The 15,309-nt window shown below is 41.4% G+C and overlaps 1 protein-coding gene and 1 non-coding gene across 2 annotated transcripts in view; one reads left to right on the forward strand and one right to left on the reverse strand.

Moving 5' to 3' along the window:
• The window catches only part of NUP62CL (nucleoporin 62 C-terminal like), a 109,801-nt gene that overhangs the window by 3,459 nt on the left and 91,033 nt on the right, over positions 1-15,309 (forward strand). The window lies entirely within an intron of this gene.
• Positions 1,475-1,579, reverse strand: LOC130034364 (U6 spliceosomal RNA). The gene has a single exon (XR_008794127.1). It is a non-coding gene; the product is annotated as a U6 spliceosomal RNA (small nuclear RNA).

Consider the following 15,309-nt stretch of genomic DNA (forward strand, 5'->3'; position numbering starts at 1 on the left):
CCGTAGTTAATTGTTTTCTTCGAGTTGATGTATCTTTTCCCAATATGTTTATAAAAATAATCAAATGTAAATGTCTAAAAGTTATTTGTGACATATTGTTTTGTATACACTTTAATATTTACATAAATAGTATGCTGTTACTTTTTGGTAAATTTTTGGTCATGTTTTTGAGATTCATCTATATATTTTAGTGTAGATAAGTTAACTTTTGTTATGGTAAATTATTTCATCATATAAATATATTGCTTGTTGTAATCCACATTCTCCTATTTATATACATAACCTAAATTTCCTTTTGACATTTAGGTTATGTATATAAATATTCAAGTATATAAATATTTGTAAAATTATAAAGCAATCAAATGCTATGTAACAAGTTATATAAATAAAATACCTACTATCATAGGAACATTATAAACACTGAAGACTGATAGATATTACCAAGGACTGGGTGAGGCAAGAAATTGGAAATTATGGTATAGAGTTTCTTTGTAAAATGATAAAAAAAAGTTTTAAATACATGGTAATAACTGAACAGCATGTGAGTCTACTCAATGCCACTGGAGTATACTTGTACGTGGTTAAATTGGAGTTGTGGGTCCAAGCTTCATATGTATGAGGTCCTAGGTTTGACCCAGGCACCAAAACAAAAAAGGTAAAATGTGGCACATTTTATATATTCTACCAAAATAAAAATCATAAACGTAAGAACATTGCATATCTCAGAGGTATATATTTGATTGCTTTCATTTTGTGGAGTGAAGCCTTGAGGGGAAAAAAAATCATATTAGCATGAACTTTATTTTTCCTTGTGAAAAATAATAGTTTTGGAGAACTTTAACGATTGCTGTTGCTTGTATGCTCATTTAAGGTTTTTATGACTACCACAATTCAGATATCTCTAGTCTATTTCATTTTGCTTTTGTTTTGGGCTGCACCTGGAGGTGTTCAGGGCTGACTTCTGACTCTGTGCTCAGGAATCTATCACTCCTGGTGGGGTCCCCGGAACCGTTTGGGGTACTGGGGATTGAACCTGGTGTAGTTTCATCTGGGCTGGAGTGATAGCATAGCGGGTAGGGCGTTTGACTTGCATGCAGCCGACCCGGGTTCGATTCCTCCCTCCCTCTCGGACAGCCCGGCAAGCTACCCGGAGTATCACAGCAGAGCCTGGCAAGCTACCATTGCGGTTTCGATATGCCAAAAACAGTAACAATAAGTTCTCACAATTTGTTGTGAGACGTTACTGGTGCCTGCTCGAACAAATCGATGAACAACAGGAGGACAGTGCTACAATACAATGTAGTTGCATCTAAGACAAATGCCTTACCATCTATACTATCTTTCCAACCCCTTTTTCATTTTTAAATCGTTTTGTAAATTGAATCACTGTAAGATAGACCCTTACAAAGCTGTTCATGATTAGGTTTTAGTAATACAGTATTCCAACAGCCGGTCCCTCCACCAGTATAAATTTATAAATGTGGTACGCTTCACAAACTTGCGTGTCATACTTGTGCGGGGGCTGTGCTAATCTTCTCTGTGTGTTCCATTTTAGTATAAGTGCTGCCGACGCAAGCACCCTATTTCAGTTTACCATAGAGGATCTCTACCTGGTTTGTGCAGGTTGGGATATCCAGGATTTGGAACTCAGTGCTGAGCATGTGCAGTGCTCTTGTCCTGTCTTCACCCTCCCATCATTCAGTCTTTTTTTTTCACTTACAAGTTCAGGAGGTGAGGAGGCATTTTCTAAAGCAAGTTTGCCTTGCAAGTATGCTTTTGCTTTTGAATGCCATTCCTCCATTTTGTTGTTGTTATTTTTTGTTTTTGGTTAGTTAGCTCAAGTGTTTTACTTTTCTTAACTATTTCTCCTCCCACATCTCCAGAGCCTTGTTTTTCCCCTTTTCCTCCCTATTCGGCCATAATCTCTCTCTCCTCTCTCTCTCTCTCTCTCTCTCTCTCTCTCTCTCTCTCTCTCTCTCTCTCTAGTCTCTCTCAGCTCTCCTGAGATTTTTCCCTCTGTGGTCTTGATTACTCTCCCCTATGTCACTTCCTTGCTCTTTTCTTTAACAATTCTAACTGCAAAAGACTTTCACTGAGAATGAGACCAGTTTCATAGCAATTTAGTCTTTTGCAGCATTACGTATTTCAGTGTTTTGGGAATTGTTAATTTTTAGAGTTTTAAGAACCTTTTTCTAGTCTGTAGAATTAAATTCTCACATGTCCTTGACAAGCTTTAGTATGAAGGGGGAAGAAAGCCCTTAATGTGAAAGACAATCAGTAATTTATACTGCTTATAATTAATACATGTTTTAATTAAAATCCTTTTCTAGGGGGATGCACCCGAGCCTTACCTGGGGCCCTGAAGTCACCCCTGGCGATTTTCCATGGACCCACCAGCTGTTACTCGTGAGGGCTTTGTGAACCCTGAAATTCCAGGAATTATCCTGGCCACTTCAGTGATAATGGGGAAGGTAGTCCACACACAGGGCCACATCAAGTGTTGCTTGTGTGGTTGGGGGAGGGGTGATGGAGGAATGTAGTGCCTGACTGGAACCCAAGGTGCTATCTCTTCAGTCCTGCTTAAGATACTTAATATAGGGCTGGACTAACAGTGGGCTTTGCTTGCAGGCATACAGGAGGCCCAGTTAGATCCCCAGCACTGCTTGGTCCCCCCTCAAGGACTACCAAGAGAAACCCACCAAAGACTTTCAAGTATTCCCTCAGCATTTCTGGGTGTGCTGCACCCCCTAACTCCTCCTTAAGGATGTTTAATATGAGCTCTAACTCATGCACCATCTTCAGTAGACCAATATCTTATTTCAACATAAAATAAAAGGATCACCATCACAAGTTTGGTTTCATTTAAAATAACTGTTAGAGCTGTGGTGATAGTTCCAAGAGCTGGAGTGTATACTTCGCATGCCAGAGCTCCGTTGGATCCCTGGCTTCACCAAGCGTCCAAGATGTTCCCCCAATATATATGTATATATATACATATGTATGTATACATATCATATATGGGTGTCTGTGTATGTGTATATACATATATATTGGATGTGTGCATGTGAATATACAAGCATATATATTCTAGGAAATTAAACATTTAGAATAAACTATTAGTAATTCAGTTTATATATCTAGAGTTGGCATCCATAACTATGGCAGATAAACCTACCATTCTTTAAGGCTTTTTCTCTTTACTAGCATTTCTGGAAGACTTTCTTGGTGGAACAAGAGGTTTCTTCAGTATATTCATACCTTTCCTTTACTTCTTTGCTTACATTTTGTGATAGTTATTGATAAATGATAAAACTACATTATCATAAGCTGCTATTTCTAGGAATAATTTTGTAACTTGACTAATCTTGCTTGAATTTTCAGACTGTATATTTTTGCTTTTTTTATAACTTGATCAACAGTTTTATTGTGAAGTGGGGTAAGCCAATCCCAGAATACTTTCGCCCACAACAGGGACTGCATGGACTTAGAGTCAAAGATTACTGGGACCGTGGAGTTCATGCCCAATTCAATCAGCTAATAAGTGGCTGAATAAATAGCAGTACTCCTACATAAAAAAAACAAAGATTACTGGGACCTAGAGCTAGAGAAAATCAGTCCAGAATTATGGTAATGGTGATTTCTTTTTAGTAATTGAGAAGTAGGTGGAGCGATAGCAAAGCAGGTAAGGCATTTGCCTTGCACGGGGCCTACCTGGGATTGATACCTCTGTCCCTCTCGGAGAGCCCGGCAAATTACCGAGAGTATCCTGCCCGCACAGCAGAGCCTGGCAAGCTCCCTGTGGCATATTCGATATGCCAAAAACAGTAACAACAAGTCTCACAATGGAGACATTACTTGTGCCCACTCGAGCAAATCTATGAACAAAGGGAGGACAGTGCTACAGTGCTACAATTGAGAAGATGATGTGAATTCATAAAGCTTGATGCTTATTGAGTAATTGGATGATTTAGGAAGAATGATTTGCTTCCAAGATGGTGGGAAAATTTTAAAAATTGCTACATTGCTGAATGTCTGTTCTAGTCATCTCTGGACATTAATATATTCAATTATTATAAAAGAATAATAGCATGAACCCCCCAATTATTTAAACTTTGTGAGAGAGAATCCACTCATCTTTGTAGAAGTTATTTATAATAAGTTTTTTGTAGGAGTACTTCTATGTATTCAGCCACTGATTAGCTGATTGAATTGGGCATGAACTCCACCTTTAATTTTTCCCATAATTTTATTTATTTTTTTCTTTTTATATTTATTTATTGAATCACTGTGGGAAAAGTTACTAAGCTTTCAGGTTTAAGTCTCGGTCATACAATGATCAAACACCTTTCCCTTCACCAGTACTCATTTTTCACCACCAAGAACTCCAATATACCCCCCCTCCCACCCCTCCAAATGCCTGTGAGGCAGATGATTTCTACTTAACTCTTCTCTACATTGATTACATTCACTATTTCGACAAAAGATGCACCATTATTGTTGAGAATTTCCCCCCAAACAATCAGAATTGCTGAAAAGGCATTGTGAAATATTTTGTTTTCTATAGCTGGTTATGAGAATCATATAATGTCACACAACCATGATTTTGGATTTCTACAAAGAGCCAGATAATTACAAGATTGGTTTCTGTGTGTCTGGTGTTATGGCCATGCCAGAGAACTGCTCGTGGGGCAACTCATGACCTCCGTAGGGCGAGACAGACGTGCCGGTACCACCCCCCTTTCCATGAGACTGCAGTTGCCCCGTCACCACCGGCTCGAACCTGGCTTTCCTATAAGCTCTGAGGCAGCGGCCAGCTTGCTGCCAGGGGGGAAAAAGGCTAAATGGACCAACACCGTTTCCCTCTTGGGGAGGCATGGTGCCGTAGTTTAACGCATGGTCCATTCACTTTTTTTCTGCAGGATGCTGGGCTCTAGACTAAGTCCTTTTGCCTCTGGAACCATGGCTATGCCAGAGAGCCGCTTGTGGGGGGCAACTCATGACCTCGGTAGGGCATGAAGGACGAGCCGGTACCGTCCCCCTTCCCATGAGATTGCAGTTGTCCCTTCACCGCCGGTTCATATCTGGCTTTCCAATAAGCTCTGAGGTGGTGGCGACCTTGCTGCCAGGGGGGCGGGAGACGGAAGGGAGCAACACCCTTTCCCTCCTGGGGAGGCATGGTGCCATAGTTTAACGCATAGTCCATTCACTTTTCTGCCGCAAGCTGTCGGGTTCTGGATTAAGTCTTTTTGCCTCTGGAGCCATAGCTGTGCCAGAGAGCCACTCGGGGGAGAAGGGGGGGCAACTCGTGACCTCGGTAGGGCATGAAAGACGAGCAGGTACCGCCCCCCTTCCCATGAGACTGCAGTTGCCCCATCACTGCCGGCTCATACCGGGCTTTCCAATAAGCTCTGAGCTGGCGGCCACCTTGTATGCAATTCAGATGCATTTCTGCCAAAAACCACTGGGTTTCAAGATTTGTTTCTGAGTCTCTGGTATCATGGCCATTAATCAGGTAGATCAGGAGACAGAGAGGCCGTTTGTAGGTGGCGACATGGGATCTCGTTGGGATGGGGAGAAGGAGTAGGCTCCACCCCCATGTGGTGAGGCTCCGTGTGTCTCGTCACTGCAGGCCCAAATTTGACTGTCCAGTAGCTTCTGGAGGATGGTGGTCACCAGGCCGCCCAGGGGAACAGGCCGAGGCACGAAACCTATTCACACCTGGAGTGGCCTAGCGCCAGTAATCTACTGCAGGAACAGGACGCATTTCTGCCAGAAGCCTTCGGGTTCCGAGATTCATTTCTGAGTCTCTGGGATCATGGCCATTAAGCAGTTCAATCAGGAACCAGAGAGGCCATGCTTTCAATTATATATCTGAGCCAGAGGTGGTTTGTGGGTGTGTCTCCCATATACCTAACTTTTGGCCTTTTACTTTCTTGGTAAACATTGCCCCAAGTTTTTGTGGTCTGGCCAAAGGCACAGCAGCAATTTTGGGGTATCTGTAAGTCTGACATTGCCATCAGGCTGCAGATGCACTCACCTCACAGGTACAGATTGACCTGCTGGCAGCACCATACCCCCATATAATAAGTTTAAGGTCATGAATTGATCTTATTTTTGCTTTTGAAGATACAGTGAATTTATCTTACTAAATCATCCGCTAATATTAAAATGGAAATATTCTATCTACTTCCTTTCTCTAATAGTTGGGTGGCCTTGGAAAGGCAATTAGTGTCTCAGAGCCTCACATTATAAAATTATAGAGTGGAAATCAAAATACATTTTTGAAAACAATAACAAATTCCCATACTTTTTATTTCTTGCAGATAACTAAGGAAGATAAAGGATTTGAAATATAATAAAATATTTTAAATTTTATATTATATAGGAGATTAAAGAGTTTAAGTGGTAAAATAGTGCATCTGATATGACCTACCATCATTTATTTATCCTAAGTCAGATTTCTTACTACCAAAATATAGGATCAGCAAATGATGATATGAACTACACAGGTAAGATAATTTGCATCTAATAAATTAGATATGCATAGTAATTTTTAAATTGTAATTTGAAATATAATTTATGTTCACTCCCTAGGCCAGCTAAGAAAGTGCTACATAAATAATCCTGATTTGTTGATCCTTCACTGACAGTGAGGAGAGCCTCAGATTTATATTTAGCAAAACTTTCATGTGGCACTTTACATTCAATGAAATTAGATAAGGTAATATACATGGAGGACCCTTTCTAAGCTTTATTTTATGTTTTGGCTACTAAGTGGAACTGTCAGAATTTTTGCTCTAAACTGAGGGTCCAGTGCACTTAAGTTACTAGCACAATCTGATAGACTGAAGCACTCATTGAATTGTTTTCCTCTTGCCCAGTTGTTTAGCTCAAAAGCCCCATTTAGAGTGGATTTCCAGAGAGAGAATATCTGACCATTTCCAGGAGCACTTTCAGCGATCTCTGATTTCTTTGAACCCACTGCGTTTTCTGCTACAACCCTTTACCATTTAGTGTTTCTTTCTTTGAACCTGAGTTTTCGTAAAGCATCCAAGATAGAACTAAGGCATCCAAGATAGAACTCTAAGCACAGATCAAGATAAAAACCTATGTTTTGTTAACTTTAAACTCCTTTAGTCAGGAGTGTGGGTAAAGAGATATCACTTAGAGAAATAGAGGTTGGGTATAGGAACCTAACTGTGTAAACTCCTTTGGCTCAGGTGATGCTAGGAGTGCTCACACCTTAACTGATGTTTGAGGGCTCTTCTAGCTGCTCTCTCACTGCCCGCGTTCGGTGCTCTCAAACCTGGGGCGGCCATTGCCTTGAGCAGACCGGACAAAGGAGGAACGAGGGCTAAGCTGGTTGATTGATCAGTCGCCGTTTATTCCATCTCTCATCTCTCCCAAACTCTCTCCACAACTCTCTCCACTCTCTACCCAACTCGCCCTGACTATCTCCAACTCTCCCTCTCTCTAACTCGCTCCACAATGCTCTCTCCAACTTTCACTCACTAATTCTGTCTCTCACTTTGTACACAGCTCTCACTCTGCCTCTCTCGAACTCTCTCCCTTTCCAACTCTCCCCAGCCACCACTTTTACTACCTCTTCTTTAACCATGCCTCCAAACCACTGCTCCCAATGGATCAAAATGTTTTTCTAGCCTTTCTGACCACCTGCAGCCCAAGAGGGCAAAACAGCACTTACGGTGTGTTTCTCCTCTCTGTAGACCCATAACTTAATTAACATATAAATTCTATTTCCTAATATTTTCCATTATGTATGGACACAGTAATAGACATGTTTTGGCGTGTAGGGTGACTCTCCTGAGGACATCTCGCCACAGACTCAGACTACAGTGCTCAGGATGGATTAATCATTCGTAACCCTAGCAGGAACCAAAACTAGTTATTATTCTTTGGGTCATGACAGGATTTGTCCATGACCATTCTCTGAACTTATAGTTAAGCATTATGGCACTTTGGTCAGGCCCATTTCGATGCTAGGGTAGCTCACTGCTTGCCCTAGGTCCATCCGGTTCCTTGTCAGGACACTATTTTTGGGGATCTACGAAGTAAGGGCAACTGAATCTAAAGTCGAGAGAGCAGATGTCCAGGAGGCAATATTTTCTGGAGCCAATTAACTCCCAAGTTACAGGCTTGTCTTTTTAACTGTCTTCCTGTGTCCATACAAAAAGTAATTGCTCCGAAATAACTAGCCATGCAAATGACATTAAGGATAAGAGAAAAAATATTTACAAGCCAACAGAGTATGATCAGAAGGCAAAGGTAATTGACAGGTTGGGAGAGCAATCAGTAAACCCAAGCTTCCTGTGGCCAGGGAGAAAGGGAAAATCAATGTTATCCTACACTGAACAATGATAGAAAGATACTCCCACACATAACTATGAGCACATGATTTCCATCTTTTATTGAAACAATTATATATGTATATATGGAAGTTAAAGACTGTTATGATACAATTTATGAGAAAAGAATTGGGAATATTTCTGAGTATTTTAGAAAAAATGAATATAATATGTGTGTGAACAGAAATAATTCAATTCCTAAAATGATGGTAAATTTGATCCTTGAAAAATGCAGATATTAGGGGTACTGATTCCCTGTAGAACTTTTATATTTGTTTATAAAATTTAACTCCCCAGAACATGACTTCCAACACTAAGCTGATGTTCTAGAAGTCTTGCCAATAAAATACTTAGTTGAATAACACGTATTTTGTATAATATAAGTACCATATATGGTGTTATGATTTACTTGGAAAAAGAAATATTAAGAAAATCATAAGGAAAAGAAACTATATTTATAGCACCATACTTTATTAATTCCATAAATACTGTCATCTGCTTAAAAAAATCATGTGTTAGTGAAACAGCACAGTAAAAACTTTGTTTCTTGGGGCTGGAGTGATAGTACAGTGGGCAGGGTGTTTGCCTTGCATGCAGCTGACCTGGGTTCCATCCCCGGCATCCCATATGGTCCCTCAAGCACTGCCAGGTTCAGAGCCAAAAGCAAACCCTGAGCATCACTGGGTGTGACTCAAAAAGCAAAAACAAACAAACAAACAAACAAAAAAAACCTTTGGTTTTTCATTGGTCAACTGTGATTAGAATGTAATTTCCATGTATGATAAAATAAAGGGAATAAAGAAGATTTTATCAATCCAAATATGCAAAAAGGTAAAAGATGCATATAATACAAAATAATATGGAATAAATAAGTACAATTGTATCTATTATTCAGAAATTCAATTATAGAACATAATTCCAATTGTACATATTATACTTAAACTCATTAAGATATTCTTTGAATAAATTTTCAGCTATTTATAAATAGCACATTGAAAATAACTCAAAAAGATTGAAAATAGAGGGAAAAAGATAAACTAGGCAAACAACCAAAAGTAAAATGGTAAGGCAACATTAGTTTCAGACAAAATATGATTTAAAGCTGTTCAGTACTAAACAGACATTTCACACTGATGAAAGAAGGACCTCTACCAAGAGACTAAAGTATAATAATACTGATGTACATTTAACAGCATAGTCTTGAAATATATAAAACAAAAAGAATTGAATTATAAGGAGAAATTGAAAACCCAATAATGGAAGGCATTTTAAATACCTTGTCAGAAACCATTTAAGCAAAGTAGAATTAAATTTTTTTCTTTTATATTTATTTATTGAATCACTGTGGGAAAAGTTACTAAGTTTTCATGTGTAAGTCTCGGTCGCACAATGTTCAAACACCTTTCCCTTCACCAGTACTCATTTTTCACCACCAAGAACCTCAGTATACCCCCCTCCCACTCCTCCAAATGCCGGTGAGGCAGATGATTTCTACTTAACTCTTCTCTACATTGATTACATTCATTATTTCGACAAAAGATGCACCATTATTGTTTAGAATTTACCCCCAAACAATCAGAATTGCTTAAAAGGCATTGTGAAATATTTTGTTTTCTATAGCTGGTTATGAGAATCATATAATGTCACGCAGCCACGATTTTCGATTTCTGCAAAGAGCCAGATAATTACAACATTGGTTTCTGTGTGTCCGGTGTTATGAACGTGCTGGAGAGCCGCTTGTGGGCGGTAACTCGTGACCTCCGTAGGGTGTGAAGGACGTGCTGGTACCGCTCCCCTTCCCATGAGACTGCAGTTGCCCTGTCACCGCTGGCTTGTACCTGGCTTTCCTATAAGCTCTGAGGCAGCGGCCACCTTGCTGCCAGGGGGGGAAAAGGTGGAAGGGGGCAACACCCTTTCCCTCCTGGGGAGGCATGGCTCCGTAGTTTAACTCATGGTCCATTCATTTTTCTTTTGAAAGCTGCTGGGCTCTGGACTAAGTCTTTTTTGCCTCTGGAGCCATGGCTGTGCCAGAGAGCCACTTGTGGGGGGCAGCTATGACCTTGGTAGGGTGTGAAGGACATGCCAGTACTGCCCCCCTTCCCATGAGACTGCAGTTGCCCCGTCACCGCCAGCTTGTACCTGGCTTTCCTATAAGCTCTGAGGCGGCGGTCACTTTGCTGCCGGGGGGAAAAAGGCAGAAGGGACCAACACCCTTTCCATCCCAGGGAGGCATGGCACCGTAGTTTAATGCATGGTCCATTCACTTTTCTTCTGCAAGCTGCTTGGCTCTGGACTATGTCCTTTTGCCTCTGGAGCCATGGGTGTGCCAGAGAGCTGCTTGTGGGGGGCAACTCATGACCTCGGTAGGGTGTGAAGGACGAGCCATTACTGCCCCCCTTCCTATGACAGTTGCCCCTTCACCGCTGGTTCATACCTGGCTGTCCATTAAGCTCTGAGGTGGCGGCTACCTTGCTGTCAGGGGGGAAAAGGCGGAAGGGAGCAACACCCTTTCCCTCCTGGGGAGGCATGGCGCTGTAGTTTAACGCATGGTCCGTTCACTTTTCTACCGCAAGCTGCCGGGTTCTGGATTAAGTCCTTTTGCCTCTGGAGCTATGGCCATGCCAGAGAGCCGCTTGTGGGGGGCAACTCGTGACCTCGGTAGGGCGTGAAGGACGAGCCGGTACCGCCCCACTTCCCATGAGACTGCAGTTGCCCCATCACCGCTGGCTTATACCTGGCTTTCCAATAAGTTCTGAGCCGGCAGCCACCTTGTATACAGTCTAGATGCATTTCTGCCAAAAGCCACTGGGTTTCAAGATTTGTTTCTGAGTCTCTGGTATCATGGCCATTAATCAGGTAGATCAGGAGCCAGAGAGGCCGTTTGTAGGCAGCGACTCGGGGTCTCGTTGGGATGGAGAGAAAGAGTCGGCTCCACCCCCATGTGGTGAGGCCCCATGTGTCTCATCACTTTAGGCCGAAACCTGACGGTCCAGTGGCCTCTGGAGGATGGTGGTCACCAGGCCGCCAGGGGGAACTGGCCAAGGCATGAAACCCACTCCCAGCTGGAGTGTCCCAGCGCCAGTAACCTACTGCAGGAACAGGACACATTTCTGCCAAAAGCCTTTGGGTTCCGAGATTTGTTTCTGAGACTCTGGGATCATGGCCATTAAGCAGTTCAATCAGGAACCAGAGAAGCCATGCCTCCAATTATATAGCTGAGCCGAAGATGGTTTGTGGGTGTGTCTCCCACATAGCTAATTTTTGGCCGTTTGCTTTCTTGGTAAACTTTGCCCCAAGTTTTTGGAGACTGGCCAAAGGCACAGCAGCAATTTTGGGGTATCTGAAAGTCTGACGTTGCCATCAGGCTGCTGATGCACTCACCTCACAGGTACAGATTGACCTTCTGGTGGCACCACACCCCCAGAATTAAATTTTAAAACCGAAGCTAAACTAGAAATTTTTAAATGGGATAGTATGAGAATATTAAGGAATGAAGATCTAAATGAGATGGTAGGGGGAGATTTTTGATTCTTGTTAGTGTCAGGGGCCAGAGAGATAGTACAGTGGGTAAGGTGCTGATCTTGTATGTAGCTAACCTACGTTCAAGCCCAGGCACCCTGTATTGTCCTCTGAACCTTCCAGGAGTGATTGCTGAGCACAGAGCTAGGAGTCAGCCCTGAGCACCATTTGGTGTGGCTCAACACCCTTTCCTCCAAAAACAAAAATTCCAAATTCTTTAGTGAGAATGTGCATTTTCTTGTTGAAAGGTGGTGTTTCTGTATGATTTCTCAAATTTCTTGGTTGGAAATTTGGAGGTACATTCTACTTAACAGGAATGGTAGCAGCAGCAGCAGCAGCAGCAGCAGCAGCAGCAGCAGCAGCAGCAGCAGTAGTATTTCCAGCATGCAGGTGAGTGGAGGACCTTCCAAGAGGTGCTCAGGAGACCTGGAGGCTACTCCTGATGATTCTTTTTAATGTGAGGGAGCACACAGCAATTCTCAGGACTTACTCCTGGCTCTGCACCACATATAGGGTGCCATGGAACAAACCTGAGTGGGCTGTGTGAAAAGCGAAGGCCCTACCCACTGAATATCGCTGTAGCCCCCTCCTGGTGATTTTTGCCTGGTTGGCCTACAGGTCAATGTGGAGCTGCTAAGACAATAGCCCACAAGGGCTACAGGGCCATGCATGGCAGTGCTCATGGGTCTCTAGAGCTATATCAACTACCATCCAGTGGCACTGTGATGCCAGAGATTGAACCAAGGTAAAGAGATTCTTAAATCGCTTCCAAAGGAATATAGAATACATGAAAGGGCACAAGACAGAAAACAATTTCATTTTTAGATGACTACTGGAACATTTCATTTGCTTAGTGATATAACATTGATAACATTACCTAAACCTGAAAATATTTGTTGATTTCTAAGTAGCATATCACAATTGTAGCTCAACAGTAAGTTTTCTATCAGTGGTATCATAAATTATGCCATGATTATGTCATCTTTACTTATAGTAAAATAAATTTTTGTGGAATATAATTTATAATAACAGAACACTTAAAGTTTCAGGTGACTACTTGTACTTAGGAATATAAAAATAATCAGTCAGTACTTTTATTTTCTTCAGAATACTTCTCTTTGTACTGTGCCTTTCAATATTGTTAATTATACTTTAATTGGGGCTGGAGCGATAGCACAGCGGTAGGGCGTTTGCCTTGCACGCAGCCAACATGGCCGACCCGAGTTCGATTCCTCTGCCCCTCTCGGAGAGCCCGGCAAGCTACCGAGAGTATCTCGCCTGCACTGCAGAGCCTGGCAAGCTCCCCATGACGTATTCGATATGCCAAACACAGTAACAACAAAGTCTCCAGTGGAGACGTTACTGGGCCCGCTCGAGCAAATCGACGAACAATGGGAGGGCCTTTACCTTTACCTTTACCTTTACCTACCTTTATACTTTAAATCACTATTTTGGAGTTTACATTTTTGAAGAGGTCACACCCACTGGTGCTCAGGGCTTACTCTTGACTCTGTGCTCAGGAATCACTAGTGGCAGAGCTCACGGGACCATATGGGATGCCAAAGCCGGGGGTTGAACCCTGGCTGCTGCATGCAAGACAAGTCCCTATCATATGTACAAAGTCCCTACCCTATGTACAAATTCCAGCCCTTTGAAATTCACATTTTAACAGTTTTAAGATGTTTTCAATGGTTTAAAAATAAACATCTTTCACAATTATTCTTGAGAAGGTGTTCACTTATATCAGGACACTAACATTACTTAGGGCTGGAGCGATAGCACAGAGGTAGGGCGTTCGCCTTACAAGCGGCCAACATGGCCGACCCGAGTTCGATTCCTCCGCCCCTCTCGGAGAGCCCGGCAAGCTACCGAGAGTATTCGATATGCCAGACATAGTAACAACAAAGTCTCCAATGGAGACGTTACTGGGCCCGCTCGAGCAAATCGACGATCAACGGGAGGGCCTTTACCTTTACCTTTACCTTTAACATTACTCAACATACTGTATTTCATCACATATTTGAAACTAGAATGTGTCTTAACAGTTGATGGTGTCTTGTGATCCTCTTGTGGACAAGTAGCAGTTTTGATGTGGTAGTTGTTCATGCATGTACATGTAATATCAGAGTATCTAGGATCAAACTTGTGTAATGTATGGCTTGTTAAAAATTCTTAGGGAAATGTAAAAATTTAAATGGGATTATGCTGGTTTACATATTTTATTTTGTTTTTTGTGGGATTTTTTGTGGAGGGAACACTGGCTGTGCTCCAGGCTGTGCTCCTGGCTCTGCACTTAGGGATCACTCCTGGCAGGCTCAGGGAACCATATAGGATACTAGGAATTGAACCACAGTCAGCTGTGTGCAAGGCAAGTGCCTTACCTGCTGTACTATCACTCTGGCTCCATAGTTTACATATTTTCAAAGTTGACTTAATAGCAGAAAAAATATGGCATTTCGTTCTCTTAAGAGCTCTGTTATTTATCTATCAATTTATTTATATATTTAGTTCATGATTAAGAGCTCTTTAATAAAGGCTGCATCATCAGTGTCCCTGGTGGCACAGAAGATGACAGATAGTTTGAGCTGAAAATTGGATTCTGAATTATACTTTAAATGTAAACATGTTTGATTAAAATCTATGTCTACTTTGAAAAGAGTTCTTTCAAAAATATAAATGTGATAAGGAATTATGACAGGTTGGTGGATTTTTCTTTCTGGTACATAAAATAATGGGGCTCTTAACTTTGATGAAGTATTTTTTAAACTGAATTCTTAGAATTGCCTTTCAGAGCTATTGTGTAAAACTGGTCTTTAGTAACATCCCATTTTATACATAATGACTGAGAGAATTATAAGTGTGCAGTGATTTCCCCTTAACACTTTAAATATATTCCATCATCTTCCAACATTTATTGTTGCTAATAAGCCTGTCATTGCTCTGATTATTATACCTGTTTTAAAGAAAATCTATTATTTTTCTCTGATGTTAATCAGTTTTTGTTATCCACATGTACTTAATATGAATATAAAGTATTGTGTGTAGTTGTGGTAGTGAGGAGGGGTTTGACTCTACTTTTTAACTATTCTCTAAAATTTATTAAAGCACTGTGAATTAGAAGGTCATTCATAGTTGGATTTTTGACATACAATGTTCCATCATCAGTCCTGCCACTATTGTTAACTTCCCTCCAGTATTCCCAGATTCCCTTTCCTACCCCCACACCCCAGCCTGACATCTTGAGAGACACCTTTTAAATCTGATTATTAAAGTTTGGGTCTTGCGATTTCAGTGTTATTGACTCTGTGGTTTAGATATAATTCTTAAAAAATTCTATTGTCTATTTACTTTTTTATTGAATCACAGTGAGCTACACAGTTACAAAGTTGTTAGTGATTGATTTCCAGTCATATAATGTTCGAAA

The sequence above is a fragment of the Sorex fumeus genome, unplaced genomic scaffold (genome assembly GCF_029834395.1).
Source record: "Sorex fumeus unplaced genomic scaffold, SorFum_2.1 ptg000058l, whole genome shotgun sequence".
NCBI classification, from domain to species: domain Eukaryota; kingdom Metazoa; phylum Chordata; class Mammalia; order Eulipotyphla; family Soricidae; genus Sorex; species Sorex fumeus.